The sequence below is a fragment of the Maylandia zebra genome, linkage group LG4 (assembly GCF_041146795.1).
Source record: "Maylandia zebra isolate NMK-2024a linkage group LG4, Mzebra_GT3a, whole genome shotgun sequence".
Classification (NCBI taxonomy): Eukaryota; Metazoa; Chordata; class Actinopteri; order Cichliformes; family Cichlidae; genus Maylandia; species Maylandia zebra.
The window spans coordinates 13,591,082-13,613,490 of record NC_135170.1 but is presented as its reverse complement, the minus strand read 5'-3'; the positions used below and the strand labels follow the sequence as shown (position 1 = coordinate 13,613,490).

Sequence of the window (22,409 nt, the reverse complement as noted above, 5' to 3'; positions counted from 1 at the left end):
TATTCTCAACATATGTGAAATGGGAAAACACATGGCTGAGAAGGTCACCAGCTCGGTAATGAATAAAGTGAGTGAATCACAGTGAGGTGATAATGGGTGTGAAGTTTGCAACCACGAGGGAGCAATGGATATGGTGATAGGGTGGGAAAGAGCGAAAGACCACAGGATGGAGGTCAGGCAGCAGGATGGAGATTCTAAAGGACAGATGATTTCGGAGGAAATGACAGTGAGGTTGCGTTGTGTTTTCTCTGCATCAGTGTAGCTGTTTCACATTGATGGGTGATTGATTGCTGTGACACAACTATGACTGTGGCAATGTGTGGCCTCCAGAGAGCAATGAGAAGAGAGAGTTTTTTTTTTTTTTTTTTTTGGAAGGGTGGAATATTGAGCGGATCTGACTGGAATGCAGCCAGTGGCTAATTCTAGTACAGAGAACGGGTGGGGGTGGGGGTGGGTGTATGTGCGTGGATGTGTGGGTGTGTGAGAGAGAGGGAGTGCTTGGTTTGACCGGATAGCCTGTTGGGTGTTAAGAGTAAGAGCTTCTTTAAAATCCTGTCATCGCCGCGTTTCCTCTCAACCTCCCCAAAGCATGATGAAGAGGAGAAGAGGAGGAGAAGGAAGAAGCAGTAGACATCAGCACTTGTTAATGTTAAACTGCACCATGCCACCAATAACACAATGAAAGATGGCATCGCTTGGCACATTTTATTACCCGAATCAAACAACTGCGTGAATTTGAATTCTTTAGTCCAAGGATTATTTGAGAAATCCTTCGGAAATCTGGTTGACTGTCTTCACCACATTCAAGGCATAATGTGAAAATAAATGTTCAGAAATGTTACGTGTATCCCTTTAATCGGCAGAATAGAAGTGACATAGGTTGATCACATGGTATTTACTGTAACTGTCCATCCTATAATAAAGCAAACAGCTTCATGGTAATAGTGCAAATTTTTCATGTAATGCAAAATTTATTTAAAAAAAACAATCAAGTCAATTTTCTAAGTCTAAGCAAATATCACCCCAGATTAAAATAATTAATATTCATTTTCAGCATTTTTATTAACAAACAAGCAAAACCACTTACTCCCTCCAAAAAAAGCAAAATCAAAGAAGTGCCAGTTAGATTGTTCATTATTGTAGGCTCATTTTAAAATAAAATATCTCATTTTGTCAGTTTAGGGTTTTGTTTCCTATGTTATGCCAGGAGATGGAAACATACTCATTATAAAAGTAATTTAACTGTTTTAAAGTATTTCTACTTTTCGTCACAGTTTTGCCAGACATAAATCAACACAGCAGATAAACATCATCCACTGCTTTCTGTTAGGCTGATATCAGTAAACAAAGCTAATATCAGCCAAGACCAGTACTGCATACAGTATATACGTATTGTTACATAGACAACCAACAGAAGATTTTTAGATACTACAGCAACATCACATTATCTCGTCTAATGTTTCACTCCCTTTAAGAGTAAACATAGGATAACCTCCTTGAGACCAGCAAAAATAAGGGGTTGCCGGTAATTGCTGTGAATTGTTTTGCATTCGCCAACCCATTTGGAGTAGTTATGGTGACCAATTGTACATTTGCAAAGGCAAAGCCATTGCCCAGGTTGTCTAGTCTGACCAATCACGTTTTGACTTGGAGTGACTGGAATCACTCTCACACCGATTGCCAACATGGTGCAATACATCTGAGTCAGTCTGTGTGGATGAGCTCAATGTGTTTCTATGCGGTCCCCAACCCCCAGGCCATCAACCGGTACTGGTCCGTAAGTTGTTTGATACCAAGTTATGAGAGTTGAGGCTCGGCTGTGAAATTTATGGTTTTCAGGGTTTTTATCGGTTTTTATCGTTAACTCGGTTTCCCTGGGTCTTTTCCCTTGTGTTATGAATAATTCTTCTCTTATTTCTGATTAATGTGAATTTATGTTTATGTGGATGGCCACAGATTTGCAACAGAAAGCAACAGATCTGTAGTTTTTGCACATTTATCACAGTTAATAGCTGTATCATAGCAAATACTGATACTGTTGGTACTGTCAGGCTATCAGGTTGTTTCTATGATGAGGTATATAGTTTCCGGTTCACAGCAAGTCAGTGAACATGTCACATCTTCTTCTTTTATCAGATATTTTATATGCCATAATGTATTTATTTATCTTAGAGACAATACTGTATACCTTTTTCTTAAATGAAATATATATTTTTATGTCATAATATACATTTTCTGAACCGAATAATAATTATCCAATATTTTGCCTGTGTACTTAAACTTATCATTCTTATATTGAAATAGAAAAGTTCAGAAAAACAAAATTTAATCAAGTATCCTATTAAGCTATTGTAGTGAGACAGTGTGCACAGTACTGAAGAAGATGTAAATGTAACTGTAATAAACTGTTTTTTTTTTTTTATGTTTGCTGTAGGCCCATGTTACTTGCATCTTTGCATTTTGGAATGAGGGCTTGTTGTTTGGTTTATGCTCAGAATGTAAAACTTTCAAGGGTTGTACATGATCATAGAGACAGCTGAAAAAGACAGGAAAAGATATTCTTGTGTTTAAATGTCACATGAGTCTGACAGTCAGCGAGGAGGTAAAATTTCCATAATAGCGACACAAGGTGAACATTTGATTTGCTTTCTTTAACAGATTCAATAGTTTTAAAGTTTCACACTATTGTAAAAGCAAATCTGTCTTCATGTGTTTTTTGAAGCACTTGTTCATTCACCTTGAACATGCTTGCCTTTAATGGAAGCACAAAATGAATGCAGACATCATGGATTCAAGCAAAGGTCTCCAAGCAAGCTTGTTATTAACTCACAGGATGGGAAAGAGGTCAGAGACAGAGTGATGACCACTGCAGGAGAGGGACAAAACCAGGAGTGAGAAGATATCCAGAGGGAACAGAGGGATGATATTAAGTCACACCGGGGACTCGCTCATTTTACTATCCCATTGTTAAACACAGCCATTTACCTCATATCTGCCAAAGTATGTGTGTGAGTGTGTGTTGGTATAGGAGAAAGAGGAGAACCCGAGATATGACACATGAGCTAACCACTTCACTGATGTGACCAAAGACCAGTAATGAAAGGACAGTCTGTAGTAGCATTATTATGTGGTGGATGGAAGGATGAGAGGAACAAGCCATGAGAAAGGAAGCTTTTCCGATGAGTGAATGATTAATCCAGAGGGATTCCAAGACATTTTCACTCACAATGTGCCACAGAGAAACACCATATTTTAACACACAGGTACCTCTTTAATATCGACGTCCAGCGTGAGGTGGCATCTCCTACGATTTCACAAACCTACCATTCTTTTTCAGTTCTATAATTTCTATCACTGTTTGCTTTTCTGACATTAACTTGTTTACCATGACACTCTTTGGTTAGTGCTCCCTTATTGATGACACCAGCAGACCACTTTCCCCTGCAGTCAGATGTTAAGGGACTCCTATCGAACCCTATTGAAAAATGACACTGAAAGGGAACTCACTGTGTTACAATGTAAAGGCAACAGATCCTGACCAGGGTTCAGTATGTGATAGTTTGGGAGTGTGAACAGGCTATCAGTCCTGCTGACAGTAGTAGCCACTATAAAGTATACCTTGCTAGCATCATGTTGGACTGTCATTTGCCTTTTACGCTAATGACGTATTCAACAAGGTGCTGGAAACATTCCTCAGAGATTTCAGCCAGTGTTGACATGATCCCATCACACGGTTGCTGCAGGTTTGTTAGCTGCACATCCATGTGAATCTCCCGTTCAACCACAAGGTGCTCTATTGGAGTGTGCTGAGGCCATTTGAGCACAGTGAACTCAGGTTCAAGAAACCAGTTTAAAAATTATTGGAGATTTATGACATGACATGTTATCCTGCAGGAAGCAGCCATCAGAAGATGGGTACACTGTGGTCATAAAAGGATGGACATATTCAGCAAAAATATTTAGGCAGACTGCGGCATTAAACCGCTGCCACAAGGCAGTGCCAGATTCTGACCTTATCATCTGAATGTTGTAGCAGAAATCAAGACTCATGAGACCATACAACATTTTTCCAATCTTCTATCCGGTTGTTCAGTGATGACGCGATGAATCCTACTTCCGGGCCTAAAGTAGTCTGCGTTTAATATGGCTTTTGTGTTGTTAACATGTTTAATGTTATGTATTTTCTTCTATTTGATCTCAAAAAGCTCCTAAAACAGTCAGTGATCACTGTTGACCTCCCTCGGCTTTTATTACCGCTAATCATTTATTTAAGCTCAGTTTTTAAAACCTTAGGATGTAGCTACAGCCCAGCCCATGCAGCAGTATATGAATGACTAACCTCGTATTGTGGATGGATTATCTCGGTTGTTCTCCTGGCTGAAGTTTGGTCCTTTTACAGCATCCTGCCATGCGATTACATTTGTTCCTGAGCACCGAGAACACTCACGTTAACCTTTATCGAGTGGAAAAAAAGTTAGCTTGTTTATAGTATGCTAACATAGCTGTGTCGCTAGCGGTCACGTAGCACATCATTATATACCAGCTAGCCAAACTTCAGTAACCCTACAAATGTCACTGCTTTTTAGTTTTCTGTCTTCATTTATGTTGGAAGTGATAGCAGAGCTGTACGTTTTAATTTGTTTCCAAAACCCCGCAGTCAGGACATGCTATATTGTATTTAGATAGAAGCTAGCGAGCTAACTCCCTGCTAACTTCTAACTCCGTTAAATGTCATAAATTCCATTTTCATGGATGCCTGGATGTTAAACTCAATTGTTACACCTGGTAGAGCAGAATGCTGATCATTTTATTAAAGATGAAAGACTTTAGACAGTTTTTCAACTCTCAGTAATGCCATAGTGATCGTTTGATATATGGACCTGCAGCGGAGTTTAGGTCCAGACACGGCTAGTGACGTCAGACTGAACAATCGGATTGTCCAATTGTTGACCATTCTGTTGCCCGTCTGTTAGCACAAAGCTCTGTGGCTTCTGACCTTGGGCATCAGCAAGGTGTTTCTGCCTGATAAACTAGAACTACTTACTGGGCCATTCTCTGTAAACCCTAGAGATGGTCATGCAGGAAAATCCCAGTAGATCAGCAGTTTCTGAAATACTCAGCCCAGTCCATTTGGCATCAACAACAATGTCACTCTTAAAGGCACTTAAATCACGTTTCTTCCACATTCTTACACTCAATTTAAACTTCAGGTTGTGTCAAACATGTCTACAAGCCTAAATGCATGTAGAGATAGTTATTGGCTGATTAGATATCTGCATTAATTGCACTTGAACACTTGTACCCAATGAAGTAGCCAGTGAGTGTAGTGTCTGTTTTGTCTGTAAGAGACACTTTTCTGCCAGGAAAGGCTGCGCCTCCGTGAAACTGTTTATCACATCGATTGCATGTCCATCAACAACTGAAAATTCATATTCAGCCTGCATACATTTGACCGAGAGACACCTTCACCTGGTTGCGGGCGACAAATCTATGCGTGTATGTGAGTTTGGGTGCATGTGTGTGTGCAGTCAACGAATAAATCCAGCCACAAAGCTGTTAAGGTGGTAATGCGCTGAAACCCTGGGTCAAGCAATCACAACAGCCAGTGGTGCAATGATAGAGCAGAAGACACACATGTGCACCTGGGCACACACACAAACCTCTCATTACGACCCTACAGTGAGCCCTCTCCCCCTCCTCTATTGCATAGCTTCTCGCCTCCCCAGTGGTTCTTGGTATTTTTGCTTTGCCGTCAGTCTGTCTGTGTCTGCACCTGTTGTGTGGGAACTGCTGCGAAGCAAAATTAAAAATGAATTGTATCTTTTGATACGTGATTCATCTGAGGGAATTAAAATACCACATTAATAAGAGCTCAGCTTGTGATTTTGTGGACTGCAGTGGCACTGAAGGCGCTGGAGGAAAACAAGTTGCTGTAGACAAGGGCCATTCATGGACCTGTACAAGATCACATTACCAAAAAAAAAAAACAAAAACGCCTAAAGATATGTCTCCAAATAATCTATGCAGAAAGCACATTGGCTAACATGCTGATAATGCCAAAAATTAGAAGGCACTTGTATTGGGAATGCCTTGTTGTAAGCCCACCTTGCACACTATAGTCAGTTTATTTGTACAGCATTAATCAAAACACAGTGGCGCATTAAGCAATTATCATAAAACAATACTTAACAAGCAACAGCATTAATAATCCGAGTGCATGTTGTGAATTAATGGCAGAGTTAGCAGGATAAGCACAGCATGAAAACAGGTCAAATAAAGTGCATTCAAACTCATAGACTCTCTCAACAATTAATACTGTTTCACATATTTTTTTTATACATATCAAGTTTGCTGGGACATTTATACTGGCACCACTGTTTTTGCCAATTGATACAACCTCACTGGTCTAGTAGTACAATTTTTCTTTTACTGACATCAAACACTACGTTTGATGTCAGTAAATTAAGATTTACCGAAACATGCTCCGGCTTCCTGTTCGGTAGCTTTTCTGCCAGTGCTGATTGGATGCAACGAAAAACCATTTTTAACATTTCTGTGCCAATTTCGGTGAATGCTGGAAACAAACCAAAATAGAACTATTCTTATAACCTTTCTATAAAGTCCAAGTTGCAGTTGCATTAAGTAAGTGGGCTCTGGTCTGAATATCATTTAATGTTAATTTTAGTAAATATTAGAAATAAAATGAATCAACCGGTGTCTCATGTAGAGATGGCACGATACCACTTTTTTATGTCCGATACCGATACCGATATCATAAATTTGGATATCTGCCGATACCGATATGAATCCGATATAATGTTTTTTAATCAACAAAACTGTTTTTTAAATATCTTGCTGCATTTTGTATAAGTTCATACTCAAGTTTAAAACAACAACTACACTAAAGCTATTCTGTTATACCTGTATGCAAAAAAAATATTTCATAGTTCAGCAATACTGATCAATCTAATAAACTTAAACCTGCACCATCCTCCCTATTCTGGTATTTTAAAGAGTACTTAGCATAAATATTAAGCAACCTAACTAATAGGGTTCCAACTCCCAGCAACAACAAAAATAAATAAATAAAAATTAGGGAACCACCCCTCACGCTCCACCTCATGATGCTTAATCGACGTAATCAACCTTAATTTGATGCAGTGTGAAAAAAAATGCACAGAAATCAATTATTTTTCAAGAAATATTAAATAGATTCAACATCTCTCTTCAACAAAATTGCAGACTGCACAGATGGTACCTTCCCAAAGGAAAAAGTACTATAGCTTACTAGGGTATATTAGACTTAACAGTTACTATATACAATAATGGACTTCTATACATTTTACATCAGATTAAAACTTTGGGTGTAAGATTCAGATAATTATTTAATAACAGCCAGACATTTTAAATGAGAATAAGAAAGAAAAGTATGTCTTTGTGCCCCCTTTTCCCTGTTAATGCCCTATCGGCCCCCCTGGCTAAACTTTGCTAGATCCGCCCCTGCACAGTTACCAGCATCAGCTACCTAGAAAAAGATCCTGGAGTAGAAAGTAATATTAAATAAATTCTAACAACAGCTGATCAAGCTTAAACGTGCTGCTGTTGTTCAGCCGCTGGTTTCCTCTTTCTGGTGCAAAGTGGGCCAAAAACAAACAAGAGACACGGACTTGCGACAGAAAAGCCGATCAGCTGATCATTAAGCAGTTTCATGATTGAAGTAGCAGCCGGAGAGCGAGAGGCAGTCGCTAGTTAAGCTTAACGCAGGAATGCTTTACAAACATTTAGAGATGGACTTACACACTTTCTTTACTTCTCTCGGGGTAACTTTGTCAGAGATGAAATGCCGGGTTGCTAGCGAAGCTCCACATGCTATCCAGACCACCGACAGGTCCCGCATGCCACAGCCGCTCTATCACGTGATGCATACTGCTCCAACGTGCTAACGTTCTGAGGTGAGTTACGGCGTGTTGCAAGTTTTGTGAGGTGCTTTCGTGATATTTAATGGATCGGATTACATTTTTTATTTTTCTCCGATATCCGATCCAGTAATTTAGGTCAGTATCGGACCGATACCGATACGTAATATCGGATCGGTCCATCTCTAGTCTCATGTCATATGGTTATAAAGTTACAGGCACAAGAGTACGTGAAGTGCACACATGAAACTTGGTGAAAATAATTATGGGAATGGCAGAAGAAGTGAGACAGAGTAGAAAGTAGCAACATGTTGCCCCCAATTTGTAAGGATGATAGATGTACTTACACACATACACACACACAGGGCACAATGCACCACTTATCGGAAATTGTTCCACTGGAGGGCTGCGTGTTCAAGGTTACAGGTGATTAAATGACACACTGGGGATCTAAACAACCGTTTCCGTCGGCCATTCTCCTCCTTTACAGTATTGTGTTTCATCAAAAGTGCTCTCAATTTCAGTTATTGTTCAGGCACAGTGCCACTTTTTATCATTGCCTGACAGGTGTTTAGAGCCACTGGATAAATATGTGCACACAGCTCCAATTGTTTTTCTGCTTTTCTTGAAATAGTTAAAGCAATAACCAGATGAAACAACACTTAGTGGGTTGTGGAGTGCAATTAGTGTAATTGGTTTGTTTCTTAGACTATAGGGTGATGATGAGACTTAAATTTGTTAAAATAACAAGATATATATTTTATTTATCCCCAAACTTAGGGCACTACAGTGTTACAGCAGCCAAAACATGAACTGTCATAGAAAGAAGCTCAAAAAGGTTAAAAAAAAAAAAAGAGAGAGAGATTAATGAATACAAACCTAAATATAATATAATAAGGGGATCTTAAATCTCAAATTAATGCAGTTTTTGTTGTATGAGATGGTGAAGCTTGTGTGTATCTGTCCTTGTCAAAGCACTGCTGTCTTCATCCCCTCACCAACAGCCAGTCATAGCAGATGGCTGCTCTTCTATTGTAGGGTGACTGTTGTTGGCGCCATAGACATAAAACTGAATTGAACTGAATACTGGAGAAAGTGATCAGCTGCACATCCAGTAATTAGAATAGGGGGTAGTCAGGTGGATAAGCCACTAATCATGGCTACAGTCAGTTTAATGATTGCTGCGTCAGCTGATGGAGGAATCCAAACCATGTGTTTACTCAAAGATGCCTCCTGAATGGAGAAACTAGTTGCATGCATTGCTCAGGTTTAATTTTGGCTTCAAATCCTGCAGGTTCCTTCTGGGACAACTCTGAGTTGTAGTTCTGCCCATAGATTTTCACTTGGATTCAGTTCAGGTGATTGGCTGGGTCACTCTAGCAGCTTCTTTTTCTTTCTCTGAAACCACTTGAGTTTCCTTGGCTGTGTTTGGGATTATTGTCTTGCTGAACTGTCTTCCCTGGTTTCATCTTCATCATCCTGGTACATGGGAGCAGATATTTATCAAGAAAGTCTGGGTACATTTTTCCATTAATCCTTCATTCAATTATATGAAGCGCGCCAATGCTGTATGTTTAAAAACAGCCCCGCACCATGATGTTCCTGCCTCCAAACTTCACTGTTGGTATTGTGTTTTTGGGGTGATATGCAGTGCCGTTTGAACTCCAAACATGGTGTCTATTCTGGCATCCAAAGAGTTAAATCTTGGTCTAATCTGACAGACTATATTCTCACAGTATTTCCTAGGTTTGTCTAAATGTTGTTCAGCAAACTTTAAACACACTTTTTTAAGATTTTTACTTACTGATTCCACCTGGTCGATTTATAGTGAAATAATGTTCTTTCCACTTCTGGGTTATGACCCCAACAGTGCCATAATCCAGAACCTGCAGTAGTTTAAAATTCTTCTCTAATCAATGCCATCAGTATGTTTCGCAACATTACAGTTTTGAATGTCTTGGTTTTAACCGTCATGAGCGGTTTCTTGTGTGACACCTTGGTAATAAGACACGTTTTTATAGGCCATCAGTTGGGACTGAACCAGCTAATAGGCACCTCCCTTTCTTCATGTGTTCAATACTGTTTCCCTGTGTGATTTCTCATTACTGTACATGAATTTATTTATGGGCATCTATAGCTTGATTTCTTTGGATGTGTGGATTGGATGTGTTGTTACCGAGAGCTGGTGAGAATGTCATGTCAATAGCACCTTTAGAAATATACTTACTTAGAAAATTGGTGACGCGTTCAATACTAATTTTACTCACCGTATGTCTAGAATAACACCACTTTTCAATCACAACCGCTGCAATCCCTCCATATTTCTTTTTAGATTAACATCCCTGTCTTTCCAAAAAAGTCCTGAAGCTATGTAAGGTCACACTGCGGTCTGAGAAGTGTGAATGTGACAATGTCTCGCCACGATGCTCTGTGACACTTCATGAAGCTCCATGATAAAGTCATTATAAATAAAACAACCACAATGGAAGCTGCTGCAACAGGCAGAACAACACCAGGAAAAAACAACTTGATAACAAAATAATGTGTAAAGTAGTTACCATGAAGATGTTTAGTGACGAAACCTGACAAACACAGGGAATGCCTTAAAACCAGGTCCTTCCAACTGACGTGTCTGTAACTCATCACTGATGTAAAGCATGCAGCAGTGCTAATATCGCCTTTGTTGTCAGTGCTGTTGTTATTCTCACCTTTCATTAACATAAGCGTGTTTTGGCTTCTATCTCGAAAACGCAGCAAGGCTGAGTTAGCTCATTAAATGCACGTCTCCCTCAAAGCTTAATCTGAAAATAAATTCTTTGATGCTGCTGCGGTATGAAAAATAGACTTTGCCTTTCCCAAAGTGCACAGCTAACTCAAATCAGCAAGGAATTATTGTTTATCCGTTTTATCGTCTTCTTTAAGGAAATGCTTACGGTTGTGAATATTTTCTACCTCAGTCTTGTTTGTGCCATCAAAGTCCATTACTGACTTCACTTTGTGTTTCTGTTCTTCACTTTGCCACTAAATCCACAGTTTAAAACACATAACAATGCCAAAGTTATCACCAGCAGCTCAACTCTAAAAGCGGTGAGAATATGCAAACATAAAAAGCACTAAAGCACACATTTTGCTTTTAGCTGACTCTGACTTTTATGTGCCAGCCTTAAAATTTTCTTTCATGTGTTTCAGTTATTGGAATGCTGCTCTGGAGGATATCAGGTCCATGTGTTTTATCCAGAAACTAGACTGACACATTCAGTTTTCTGGATATCACGTCTTTATGTGCTTATATTTCCATAAAATTATGTATGAATATCTTTTACTTGTAATAGAGTACTGTTTTGCTTTCATCATTGCTACTCTTGGTTGATGCATCCTTCTGGTGCTTATCAATACTTTGCATTTCCGCTTATACGGTGTGAATTTTTTACCTATTAGAGACGGCTGTATCAGTTGCGTTGTGATTGTAACTCCACACCACACCTCAGTGCAGCAGTGAGACCAGACTGCTGCAGAGCCCTGAAGTTCTTAAGCTCAACTGTTGCTGCAGTGGCTGTGAACCACATCAGCCGATCGCCAGACTTTCTCTGAATCTTAAACGTCCCCCTTCCTTTCTCTTTCACTATTTCTAATTTCCTGTTTGTCTTCCCATTTTTTTCCTGTATTTCCTCCTTCTACCTGGTTCCCCTCTCATGTTTCATGCACAACATCAACACTCTTTGTGGCAAAAACTGGGCAGTAAAATGTGCATGATAATTGATATACAGTACTGGTGTGTACATTATGCACACTGTTAAAATACTGGAAACTGTTGAAAGAGTTTTAAGAAACGTATTTAATTGATTAGCACCAAAATATGTGAGATAATCAGATGATATGCAAAATCTGTACGTCTTCAAAGGTGTAATTTCCACATTTTACTTTAGATTGATCTTCATGCATCTTAAGTTTCAAGATGATACAATCTTTGTATACTAATTTCTGTTGCACTCAGTTATTTATGCCCTTTCTCCCTGAGTGTTGAGTTTTAGGTTGTATACAGACTGCTCTTTCTGATTGGTCAAGGTTTCTGGTAGATTAAAACAAAAACACTTTATCTATGTATGTTTCAGCAAACACCTATATCAAAAAACATCAATCCTACAGACTTATTTTCATTTAAATAAGCGCACCAACGTTACGAGAGTTTACAGCACGTTTACCATAAAGAGCTAAAGCACCACAGTTCACTGTCTGTTCAAAGAGAAACCACAATACAGATAAATGGAGTGTGATCGCTTCATAATGAGAGGTTTATTTTTGAGCCTAGCTGTGGGCTGTTAACAACAATCTGTGTCACTTTTGACTTTGCAATTTGGAGGCTCTGTAGGAGGTTTGTGAAGGCACAATTGCAAGTGGATATACTTACGTCTATATTTTCTCTGAAAGTACTTCAGTTAAACTCCGCTGACTGTGTGAGTCGCATTGTGTGTCTCTGAGCTTCTTTGTGACTGTGTATATTTGTGTGGGTATAAGTCTGTGTACAGTCTACATGGAGTTGGGAACATGCCGTCCAGCATGGGCTCTATTTTCACTCCAGTGATCCTAGTAATGGTCTTGTCCCACTGTAGACTGATGCTGGCTACAAGTCGACCTGACAGAATATCAACTGCTTACATGTAGCTGTTTGCTGAAGCGCACACAATAGAAAGCATTATCACTCACCCTGTGCTCTCTCTATCTATCTATCTATCTATCTATCTATCTATCTATCTATCTATCTATCTATCTATCTATCTATCTATCTATCTATCTATCTATCTATCTATCTATCTATCTATCTATCTATCTAGAATATTTATGAACTAACTACGGCATTTACAAGCATATTGCAACATGTATTTTTCAATGAAATAAATATGCGTGTTATCCTCAGTCTCATATTTTCCTCTTCGGCTGCTTCAAACAAATGCAACAGTACAAACAGCTTAATTAAAAGCTCCTTCCACTTGGCCAGCTATGATATTTAACTTCAACACTTAAGGTTTCAAATAGTCTACAATTGCAAAAGCCCAAATGCTGTCAATTTAAAATGATAAATAAGTATTCGTCTATATCGCAGCTACTAAAGATTCCTATAAAGCAGAGTTCAGTATGCTTCGATTATGCACTTTTTTCAGCTTTCTGCAGGGCAAATCTCCATAAAGGGAAGGAAGCAACTCTGTTACATCGACTGAACTCAGCAGCAGACCCTTTCAAACTCTAATAGTTCTACAGCATCTTGGACCTCAGTTTTAAATACTAGCTGCACAATAACTGGCAATGGCCTTCATAACTGTAGGATGTCACAAAACACAGCCCAGGCATTTACCTGCAATTTAACAAATTGAAGGAAGAGGCTTTACAGCCTGAATGCAGTTAATTCTTTTTTATTTAGTTAATGGTAGTTTCCACTGAAACAGCTGTTCATGGTGGTTTAATGAAAAGTTGGAAAGGAAGACATCTGGATCCTTTGTGATAAATACTGCTACTAAACCACGTATGGTGATATTTAGGTCACTTAAGTTAACAGAAAAAAAACAGCCATTCATTTCTAAATGGTTAAAGGACAAAATCTGTATCATCCAGTTAGCTTTCTCCATGGGAGCTCTGTATTCACAACTAGCTCACTACTGTGAAGATAGCCATCTGTAAACAGAGCAAATTTGAGTTGAAAAATTAAGCTCATCAAATGTTTACCAGTTGATGAGGCCCGCATAGATGATTAATTAGCATATTATAATGTCCTTGTTATAGGGCTGTGCTATATGACCAAAATCTCATATCCCGATATAAGACATCTATCGTCCGATAACGATATAAATCACAAAAATGTAACATTTTCTGTAAATTCTGTGAATCTCGAGCAGCTCGACTTGCGTGAAGTGTTTCCAGCTGCGTGTTGTGTAGCTGGAGTCGAATGTTTTAACCGATGCATGAAACGATACATTTTCAGACATAAGTTGTAACGGCCGCCGTTTTCTTTGTGAATATTTATTACACGGCGTGCTGCAGGGAAAAGCCTATTCTAACGTTTGAGTCTAAGGTTTATTTTTAGCACCTGCCGGGCCTTTTTTGCTTCCCATCCGTAAACACTGCATACTCTTTCATGTGATTCAGTGTATTTTGAAAAGCCTCAACAGGATCTTGAGCTTTATTGTGAAAGGTTTATGTGGAAAATAAACAAGCGGACACGCGATGGTGGTGTGGTTATATTAAATATAAGAGAAAGAGAGAAAATTAATATAACCACTACAGTGACCATCAAAACGATGAAAAAGTATTGATGTAAACAGTTTATCTTGTAACACCACGAAACAAACGACAGCGTAAAATGAAACGATAGATGTTTGTATATCGTCATCCGATATATATCGTTATATCGAACAGCCCTACCTTGTTACTATATCATCAATCAATAACACAGGAAGTTCAAACACTTTTATCACTGTCCTAATTATCCTACGTGCATGTCTGTGTGGTTACTAATAACAAGCAATAGGGATATACACCTTATACTACACAATTATTTCATTCAAGGTGTTGTATTCTAATACAAACTTTAATTTTCTTTACTTCTCCGTTATAAATTGTGAGATCCCAGCCACTATTTGGTGTTTGGGATGTTCCAAGTGTTTTTCCCATTCTTTTATCCATCTTTTGATTTCTTCCATGGCCCTTGTCCTTCTCAGTAGTGACCTTTCAGCTCTTATCTTACAGACACTATCAAGCTTACACATCACAGAGGATAAAATAATCGAGAAGGACCTGTTCTCTGTGAAATTTATCGTTTCCCCTTCATCATTCTCCCACATAAACTTCCCACTGTTCCATTTCTATCTGTCCGTTTGCTTTATAGTCCCAAAAATACCTTCCTTCAAATCTTTGTGCAGTTTCAACATTGTGCAGGAACAGAGATGAAATAAAGAGGAAGATGAGTGCCACGGAGGGGAACCACAAAAGGAGGAATGGGATAACACAGCAGGGAGGAATTCACTTCTTTGCTTTGCTATCTACATTCATCCCCTTCTTGTTCAGCTTCCATTTGCTTTTCTTTTGTGTGCTCGTCTCATTCCATTGTCCTCTCTTCGTCTCAGTCTTTATCCTTTTCACTTTTGACTTTTTTTCTTCCTCTCATTCCCATTTCTTCTTATTGCAAATAAAGACACCAATGCAATCATCATCTACTAGTGATTCTCTTAACATTGTAGCAGGATCAAAAGACACAAATTAGTCTCATCTAACTGGCACGCCTTGCTTTAGAGAGCAGTATTGTATTGCTGCCATCTGTATTATACATGTGTTTTTTACACAAGTTAATGAATGTGCTTTATCGTAACCATGTTTGTTTCTTGTCAGCAGTAGCAAACACTTACATACTCACCCATTCCTAACCTTTATAACGTTGTTATATATTTAATGCAGGCAAAGTGAGCATGCAAATCGATTAATTTCCCCACAGCATGCGTTATGCAAGTGCACCTGCCTGCACAACAACACACAAATATCTTGTTAGAGACCATAGAGTCCAGCACCTATATATGTTGTGACCAATCTATCCAGTAGTTTCTCACATTTTTGACTGAAAAGCTGGGTTGTCCATCTTCCTCCCACAGAAGCTCAAATTCAGAGAAAGAGAGAGAGAGTGAGAGAAAGGGGGAGGGAAAAGTGGAAAGTTCCTACATTTTTCCAGTGCGGCAGTTTTCCTGGTATTTACTGCAGCTCAAGAAAACATGGTGTAACTATCAGTAAGATATGAATAAATCTGTGTAATATCCGCTTCAGACTGCTTCATTGCTGTAATCAGAAACAAAACACTGCGGCTGCCTAAATCACGGAGAACTGACCTAGAATGCAGAAATGAATGAACTGAAAGTGCTGACTGAGACTGTGTCTCACAGAAAATAATGACACGCCTCAGTCTGATTTTTAAAGTACATTTTTGTGCGAGATGCCAAATGCTGGTGCACTTTTGATTGTCGTTATGAGTTTGTGCAAAGCTAGATGGCTGGATATCTTTATAAAAGAAAGGACAGCATCATCTTTAACCTCCTAGGACCTGGCGTCAACATATGTGGACATCACATGCTTTTGCTCTACAGGAGCCTGGTATCCACCTACCAGAACATTATAACTGCCACTGTTCTATCAAAATTTAAAACGAATGTCCTCATATGTGGATCTCATTTTTCTCAGAAACAGAAATCAGGTAAAAAAAAAAAACAAAAAAAACCCCCAGGTAATTCTTTGTTTTTACATCCATCAGGTCCCAATTAGCCCAAATAACAAAGAGAAATTGTAAATCTATGCCATGAAAGAGTTCAGATCTTAGGAGGTTGAAAAGAGAAAAATGTTAATCAAAATCCTCTAAGAAAGAAGTCTCTTCGCCTGGAAGCCATGTTAAACAAGTCCAACAATTTCAATATCTGGGGTCCCTCGTCGAGGAGAAGAAAGTGGCATCATCAGCGGAGATACGCTCCAGAACTGGGCAGGCGGCGGCAGCATTCGCCTCCCTGCGCTGGTGCGTCTGGAAGAAGAACAACATCTCATTAGCAACAAAGATCCGCCTTTACCAAACCCTGATCCTGCCCATTCTACTTTACAGTGCAGAGACGTGGACAATGCTCAAACACGACCTGAGCAAGCTTGAAGTTTTCCAAATGCGTTGCCTTAGATGCATGCTCGTCGTTTCCCTTCGCGACCGTCATTCGAATGACACCATCCTCACCAGCTGCGGCAGCCAACCGACGATCGGCGACCTAATCCAGCGCCGCCGACTCCGTTGGTTTGGCCACATTTGTCGAATGGACCCGAGCCGCTACCCCACCGATTGGAGGGTGCATCGAAATGCACCAAAGAAGACATGGATGAAACAAATCCAGGATGATTTGAAGGCCCTTCGACTTGACCCCGAGCAGGCAAGAACCATCGCCTTAGATCGAAAAGCGTGGAAGATAATCGTTGGTCAAGCAAGAGAACCTGCGGCACCTACACCTACACTGGTTGCGCGGCAGACCACCGCCGCTGGTCGCCTGCTAAGGACAAGAAGAGGAAGCCATGTTGGCAACAGAGCTTTGCAGTTATTCCAACAGTTAAGGAGAGAGCCATTAGATTAATTGGTCACGCAAAGACGATGTAGAACCACCAGATACCAGTGTGATCTCTCTTTCTTAAAATATCTTTTAAAAAACATCACCAAAACCTTTAAATGTTGTGAAAACCTTAGAGATGATACAAAATTGAAAGAAAGGAAACTAAACAGGGAACTGCAGGTGACCTGTCTGCCCCCTGAGATCCTCTGCGGCTCTTATAATGTATCAGAATATTTTCAGCTCCCCCGAAACAGGAAGCCTTGTTAGTGCTGATCCTAAAGGAAAGCTCTTCCTGCTTTGTCTATTAATAAAGCCTAAACCTTGCCACAGCAACACCTGCGCCCTGATATTCTTACTTTAAAAAGGAGTGCTTAGGGGGTTGAGATCAGCTTGACTCTGCTCAGGCTGAGGGAGAGTAAAATGTATGAATACAAAATGAGCTACATACATAAATACACATCATACAGAATAATCAGTGTATTAATCAGACACATAATCACTTCTACGTCAAGCAAAGGTTATGAATCTGTTCAATTACTGTTAGGCAGCTTAATAAGAATTCAGCTAGAGGTTACTGGTGTGTTAAATAGCCATTCAGTGATGCAATGGAACTAAAAGAGATACAGTGTGAGATCAGAATCATGTGAGAGCTGTTCAGGCTGGTTTTCTTCCTACAGCGTGTTATTTTTCTATGCTTTACTGTGTATATCAGAGGTGCAACATGCCGTATGATCGATGAGTCTGCAGAGTTTCGGGGCTTACAGTCGATACCACTCCTATATCATTTCTGTCTTTGGCTCCACTCCCTTTAACCTCTCCCTTCTTCCTCACACCCATTCACACTCATAAGAAAACAGCAGCGATCTACAGTAGCACAGACAGCACAGAGCTGTGTTTACCATTTGCACACTTGCCGTCTCCAAATAGAAGTTTCCTGTTTTACTAAAGGAAGCACTTTGTTCCTTAAAAAAAGGAAAGAAAGAAAGCAGACTGGAAGAATACAAGCTGTTTTCCAGGGAATTGATGCCTTTGCAAACTAGCAAACATGTATCCGATTAGCACACACACTCAACCTTACTTTCTCGCTCTCTCTGCCTCTCTAACAAACACACACGTATGCTCAGCCTTTAAAAATGCCTTGAAAACGAATTTGTTTTAAAAAGCCCAGATATAACATCTACCCCCGCCTCTTATTGTTTGTCACGCCCCACTTCTGTCACACATGCATACACAAACGCACCAAAGCACAAATCCCAGGAAGAACACTGGTTCAGTTTATGCTGAATTTTCATACAAAAATTAAAAAATATACAAAAGTCTGCAGACAGACTTCAGCCAGCTTCTTTTTTTACAAGACGTCAAAAACACCTTACAAAGTGTGAGAAAGCGTCCCTGCCCTGACCGTGGCTGCGTGTTTTTTTGCACTCAGGAACAATAACACTGTGTCTGCGCTATAATGAAAATCAATCAGGACCGTGCCCTGCAGTTACAGCACATGACGACACTGTCATAATCCGCAAGAGCCCCTGTGAGCAGGAGCTGCCGTGTCTCTTGCTCCGGCTAATGAGCCAAGTATTAAATTCAGTATGTTACCTGGCTATTTGGAAGTCTCCCATCATCACTGGAGACATGCCCAGTTCTCTAAAACGCTGTCATCTCCCCCTCTCCCTTTACTTCTATTTTGGTAGGCTAATGATAGCCAAGCTTGCAAAAAGCACAAGTGTGATAAATTTAACCCTTAAGTGAACAACTACCTTGAAAAGTATCGCATAAAAATTGCTGTTGACTTAATATGACTGTTCTGCAGACATGTGAAAAAGCATACAATCACACAGTCATATTTGGCAGCGGTGAAACGATTGATATACGTGTTCTAATTATACTGATGTTGTATCAACATTTCAATGTCAGCATGACGCAACACTGGTGCTGCCGGCCAAGGGAAACCTGGCACTGTGGGTAGAGCTGGGAGTTGAGTACAGTGGGAGACACAGAGAGTGAGAGAGAAGGTGCATATTGGCATTTAGATAGACAAGGGAAGAATGAGAGAGGAAAAGAGATTATGATGTCTTGCCCTTGAGCTGGAGTGAAAACAATATAATATTCCCCATGGGCAACAGTGAAATAACACAAAGTCAATGGAAAATGACAGGGGATCTGAGAATTGTCGTCCCTACACGACAGCCCTGATGGTCAAAATATAATTCACCTTATCCATCCGCTGAACTCTTTCTCCAGTCATCTCTTTTTCCATTCATCACCTTCTTCCACGTTTTATGCTTCTTCGTTCCCTCCTTTCCTCCCCGCCTCCTCTGTTATCTTTCTCATAAAGTGTCTGGGCCTCTCAGGTGTCTGAGCCTATATTACTTGCTAAAATGTCAACATTGAACTCGCACGACGATCGGTAATCTTTAAATCTACAGCTGCAGCTGTGCCTCCGAGTCAGTGGCCATCCCGTGTCCGTGTGTTTTAACACGTTTTCGTCTTAGACGCCTGAATAAAGAGGATTTTTCACAGACTTTACTTAAAAATACGCAGATCAACACATTCTAAAGTCAAATATATAACTAAATGCACTTAATACACATACATTTAGCCTTGAGTTTAGCCACAGGAGCTAAACTTATTAACATTTACATGGTGCAGACTGTAAAGTCATCCATCTGTACAGGACGCTCAGTTGTGGTGGCCTGTTGACAACTTAATTATGAGTTTTTTCTTTAACCCTAAGCCTTGTTCTTACCCATACACTGACGACATCGCACATCCACAAGAATCAGAATTGAAACATTAATGAGTCGCTGCACTCTCTCATGTCAAATTTATCCATACTCAGAAAACCTAAGTAGTTGTTAGGTGAAACAAGTATGCAGGCAAAAGTGCAGGTGACTCAGACTAAGCAGGCTGAGTTTAAATGTTTAAATGAATGGCATTAATTTAATGTAACTAAGGGCAATATTTGCATTTACACTCTTTCAACGTTATATTAAGTACACCTTGCTAAGTACTGTGGAGGACCCCCTTAATGCTTGTGATGGAAACATCCCTCAGAGATTTTAGTCCATATTTATACGACAGCATCACACACTGGCTGCAGATTTTTATGGATGCACATCCATGGTGTGACTGTCTCTGTACCATAGCTGCTCTATTGGACTGAGCTCTGGTGACTGTGGAGGCCATTAAAGTACAGAGAAGTCACCGCCATGTTCAAGAAACTAGCTTAAGATGATCTGAGATTTGTGACATGCTGCTGGAAGCATCCACCTGAAGATGGCTACACTGTGGTCATAAAGGGAGCGACATGGTCAGAAACAATACTCAGGTAGACTAATGTGTGGAAGTAATGCATGATTACTTAGAGTTAAAGGCCCTGACCCTGCCATCAAAAGGTCAAAGCAGAAATTGATGCTCATCAGACCAGCTTCATTTTCCTGTACTTAGCTGACAACAGTGCCACCTGGTGTGGTCTTCTGCTGCTGTGGCCCATCTGCTTCAAGTTTAAAGTTCTGTCTGTTCAGAGATGATCTCCTGCAAATACCTCGGTTGGTTACTGCTGCCTCTCTCTCAGCTCAAAGAAGTCAGACCATTCTCATCCTCTGAAATCAACAAGTCATTGTCAGTTAAAGAACTGCTGCAGACCACTATCTGTAAACCCTACAGATGGTCGTGTGTGCTGATCCCAGCAGATTAGCAATTCCTAAAATACCCAGGTGAGGCTGTCTGGCACTAACAACCGTGTTAAAGACAGTTAAATTACCTCTCTTCTCCATTCTAACACACATTTTGAACTTCAGCATCTCATGAGATGCTGATACCTAAATGTATTGCATTCCTGCCATATGGTTGGCCAATTAGATGTTTGTGTTAACAAGCAACTGAACAGGCTTACCTAACAAAGTGGCAGTTAAAAGTGTATATTGCAGCTGTATATAGCTAACTAAAATTGGAGCCCGCTGAGTAGAAAAAACACTTTTACCAAGCATTAACAAGCATTACTGGGCGCAGGCTCTCTGGCAGGCTCTGCTGAGGGCTGGAAACACAGATTTGAAATGCTTTCTCTGTTCCAGGTTCTGGTAACATCCAAAAACGCTGGAGGACAGAATGAGGTGCATTCTCCTAAAAAGCATGTCTGGGACATACTCGGGCTGCTGTGTGTTAAGCCATTTGAAAGGAATTGGCAAGCAGAGAGGAAAATATTTGTCCAGATAGGGGATGCTATTTCTAATAATAATAATAATTTTTTTAATGAAATTTTCTACATGATGGATCCAAAAATACTAAAATTGGCACAACTCTGTGTTTGAGAAATAATTAACAGTTTGCTCTCCATTTTATTTTCCATTTACTATGAGTAAAATAAAGCCCAACAGTGCATCACAACTATTATACCACTCTACTGTGATGGGAATCTTGGCAGGCACTACACAAAATCCACAAAGGTATGATATCTACGAAAAAAGCCCTTAATGTTATGACTGTCTTCTGGGTTTTGCAGAAACTAATGTGTGAAAAGCACTCTTGAGTGCAACTGCAATTCTCCAGCAAACAAAGACACTTCATCCAGCCTGCTTTGTCTTCAGGGAACAAATAAATACAGCTAAAGAAAGCTGCTAGACCCATAACCAATAAACCCTCCCCTCATTCCCAGTATTTAGCTTCACTGTTAAAACATACAGGGTCTTTATTATCTTGGTGGAAGTGGAGCACGAAGGCGAAGAAACACAGTTACATAACCCAGGACAGCCGACAAGGGTGTAAGAGAGTGAGAGACTTTGGGGAAAACACAAACAGGAGGGTTTATAGGGAATAGAGAGATCAGCAACAGAGCAATGAGATCAGTGGGAGGAGAATTTAGGAACGAGCGAGCTGATTAGTAGAAGTGGCAGAGACCATTTTGGTAAGGATCTGATATCTAGTAAATACAGGGCTGGTATTATCGATATCCAGGGTAGTAGCCTACTTGCGTATTTATTTTTCTAACACCTTTTTTATTTCACACAAATACCTGTACTTTCTACAACTTCCATTTTCAAAACAGGCTCGTTCAAACATCAAACTTAATTTGAGCCTAAACAGTGAAAAATGAAAGTCAGTCCTAATGCTGAATCACCAGAGTTATCAGAGTAAGGTTTTCTAAGTAGCAGGTCAAACACACAAATGGTTTGTGTGCAGTCTGCAACACACTGTGTCTGCTAGCTAAAGGTCCAGCTGCAAAAAAGAGAGATAACCTCACACTGAGATAGAGAAAGATAAGACAGGAGAGGAAGACAAGAGGTTATATTGAAAGATAAGGACTGCTCAGTGGCATTTGATGAAGTGCGTGTATGAAATTTGCCCAAAAAAACACTGATTTGCCAAATTGTGTCTTTTGTTATAATGT

At 39.9% G+C, this 22,409-nt stretch overlaps 1 protein-coding gene across 2 annotated transcripts in view; it reads left to right on the top strand.

The window, feature by feature from the left end:
• The window catches only part of LOC101483114 (protein shisa-8), a 128,051-nt gene that overhangs the window by 3,867 nt on the left and 101,775 nt on the right, over positions 1–22,409 (top strand). The gene's annotated exons all lie outside the window — the stretch shown is intronic.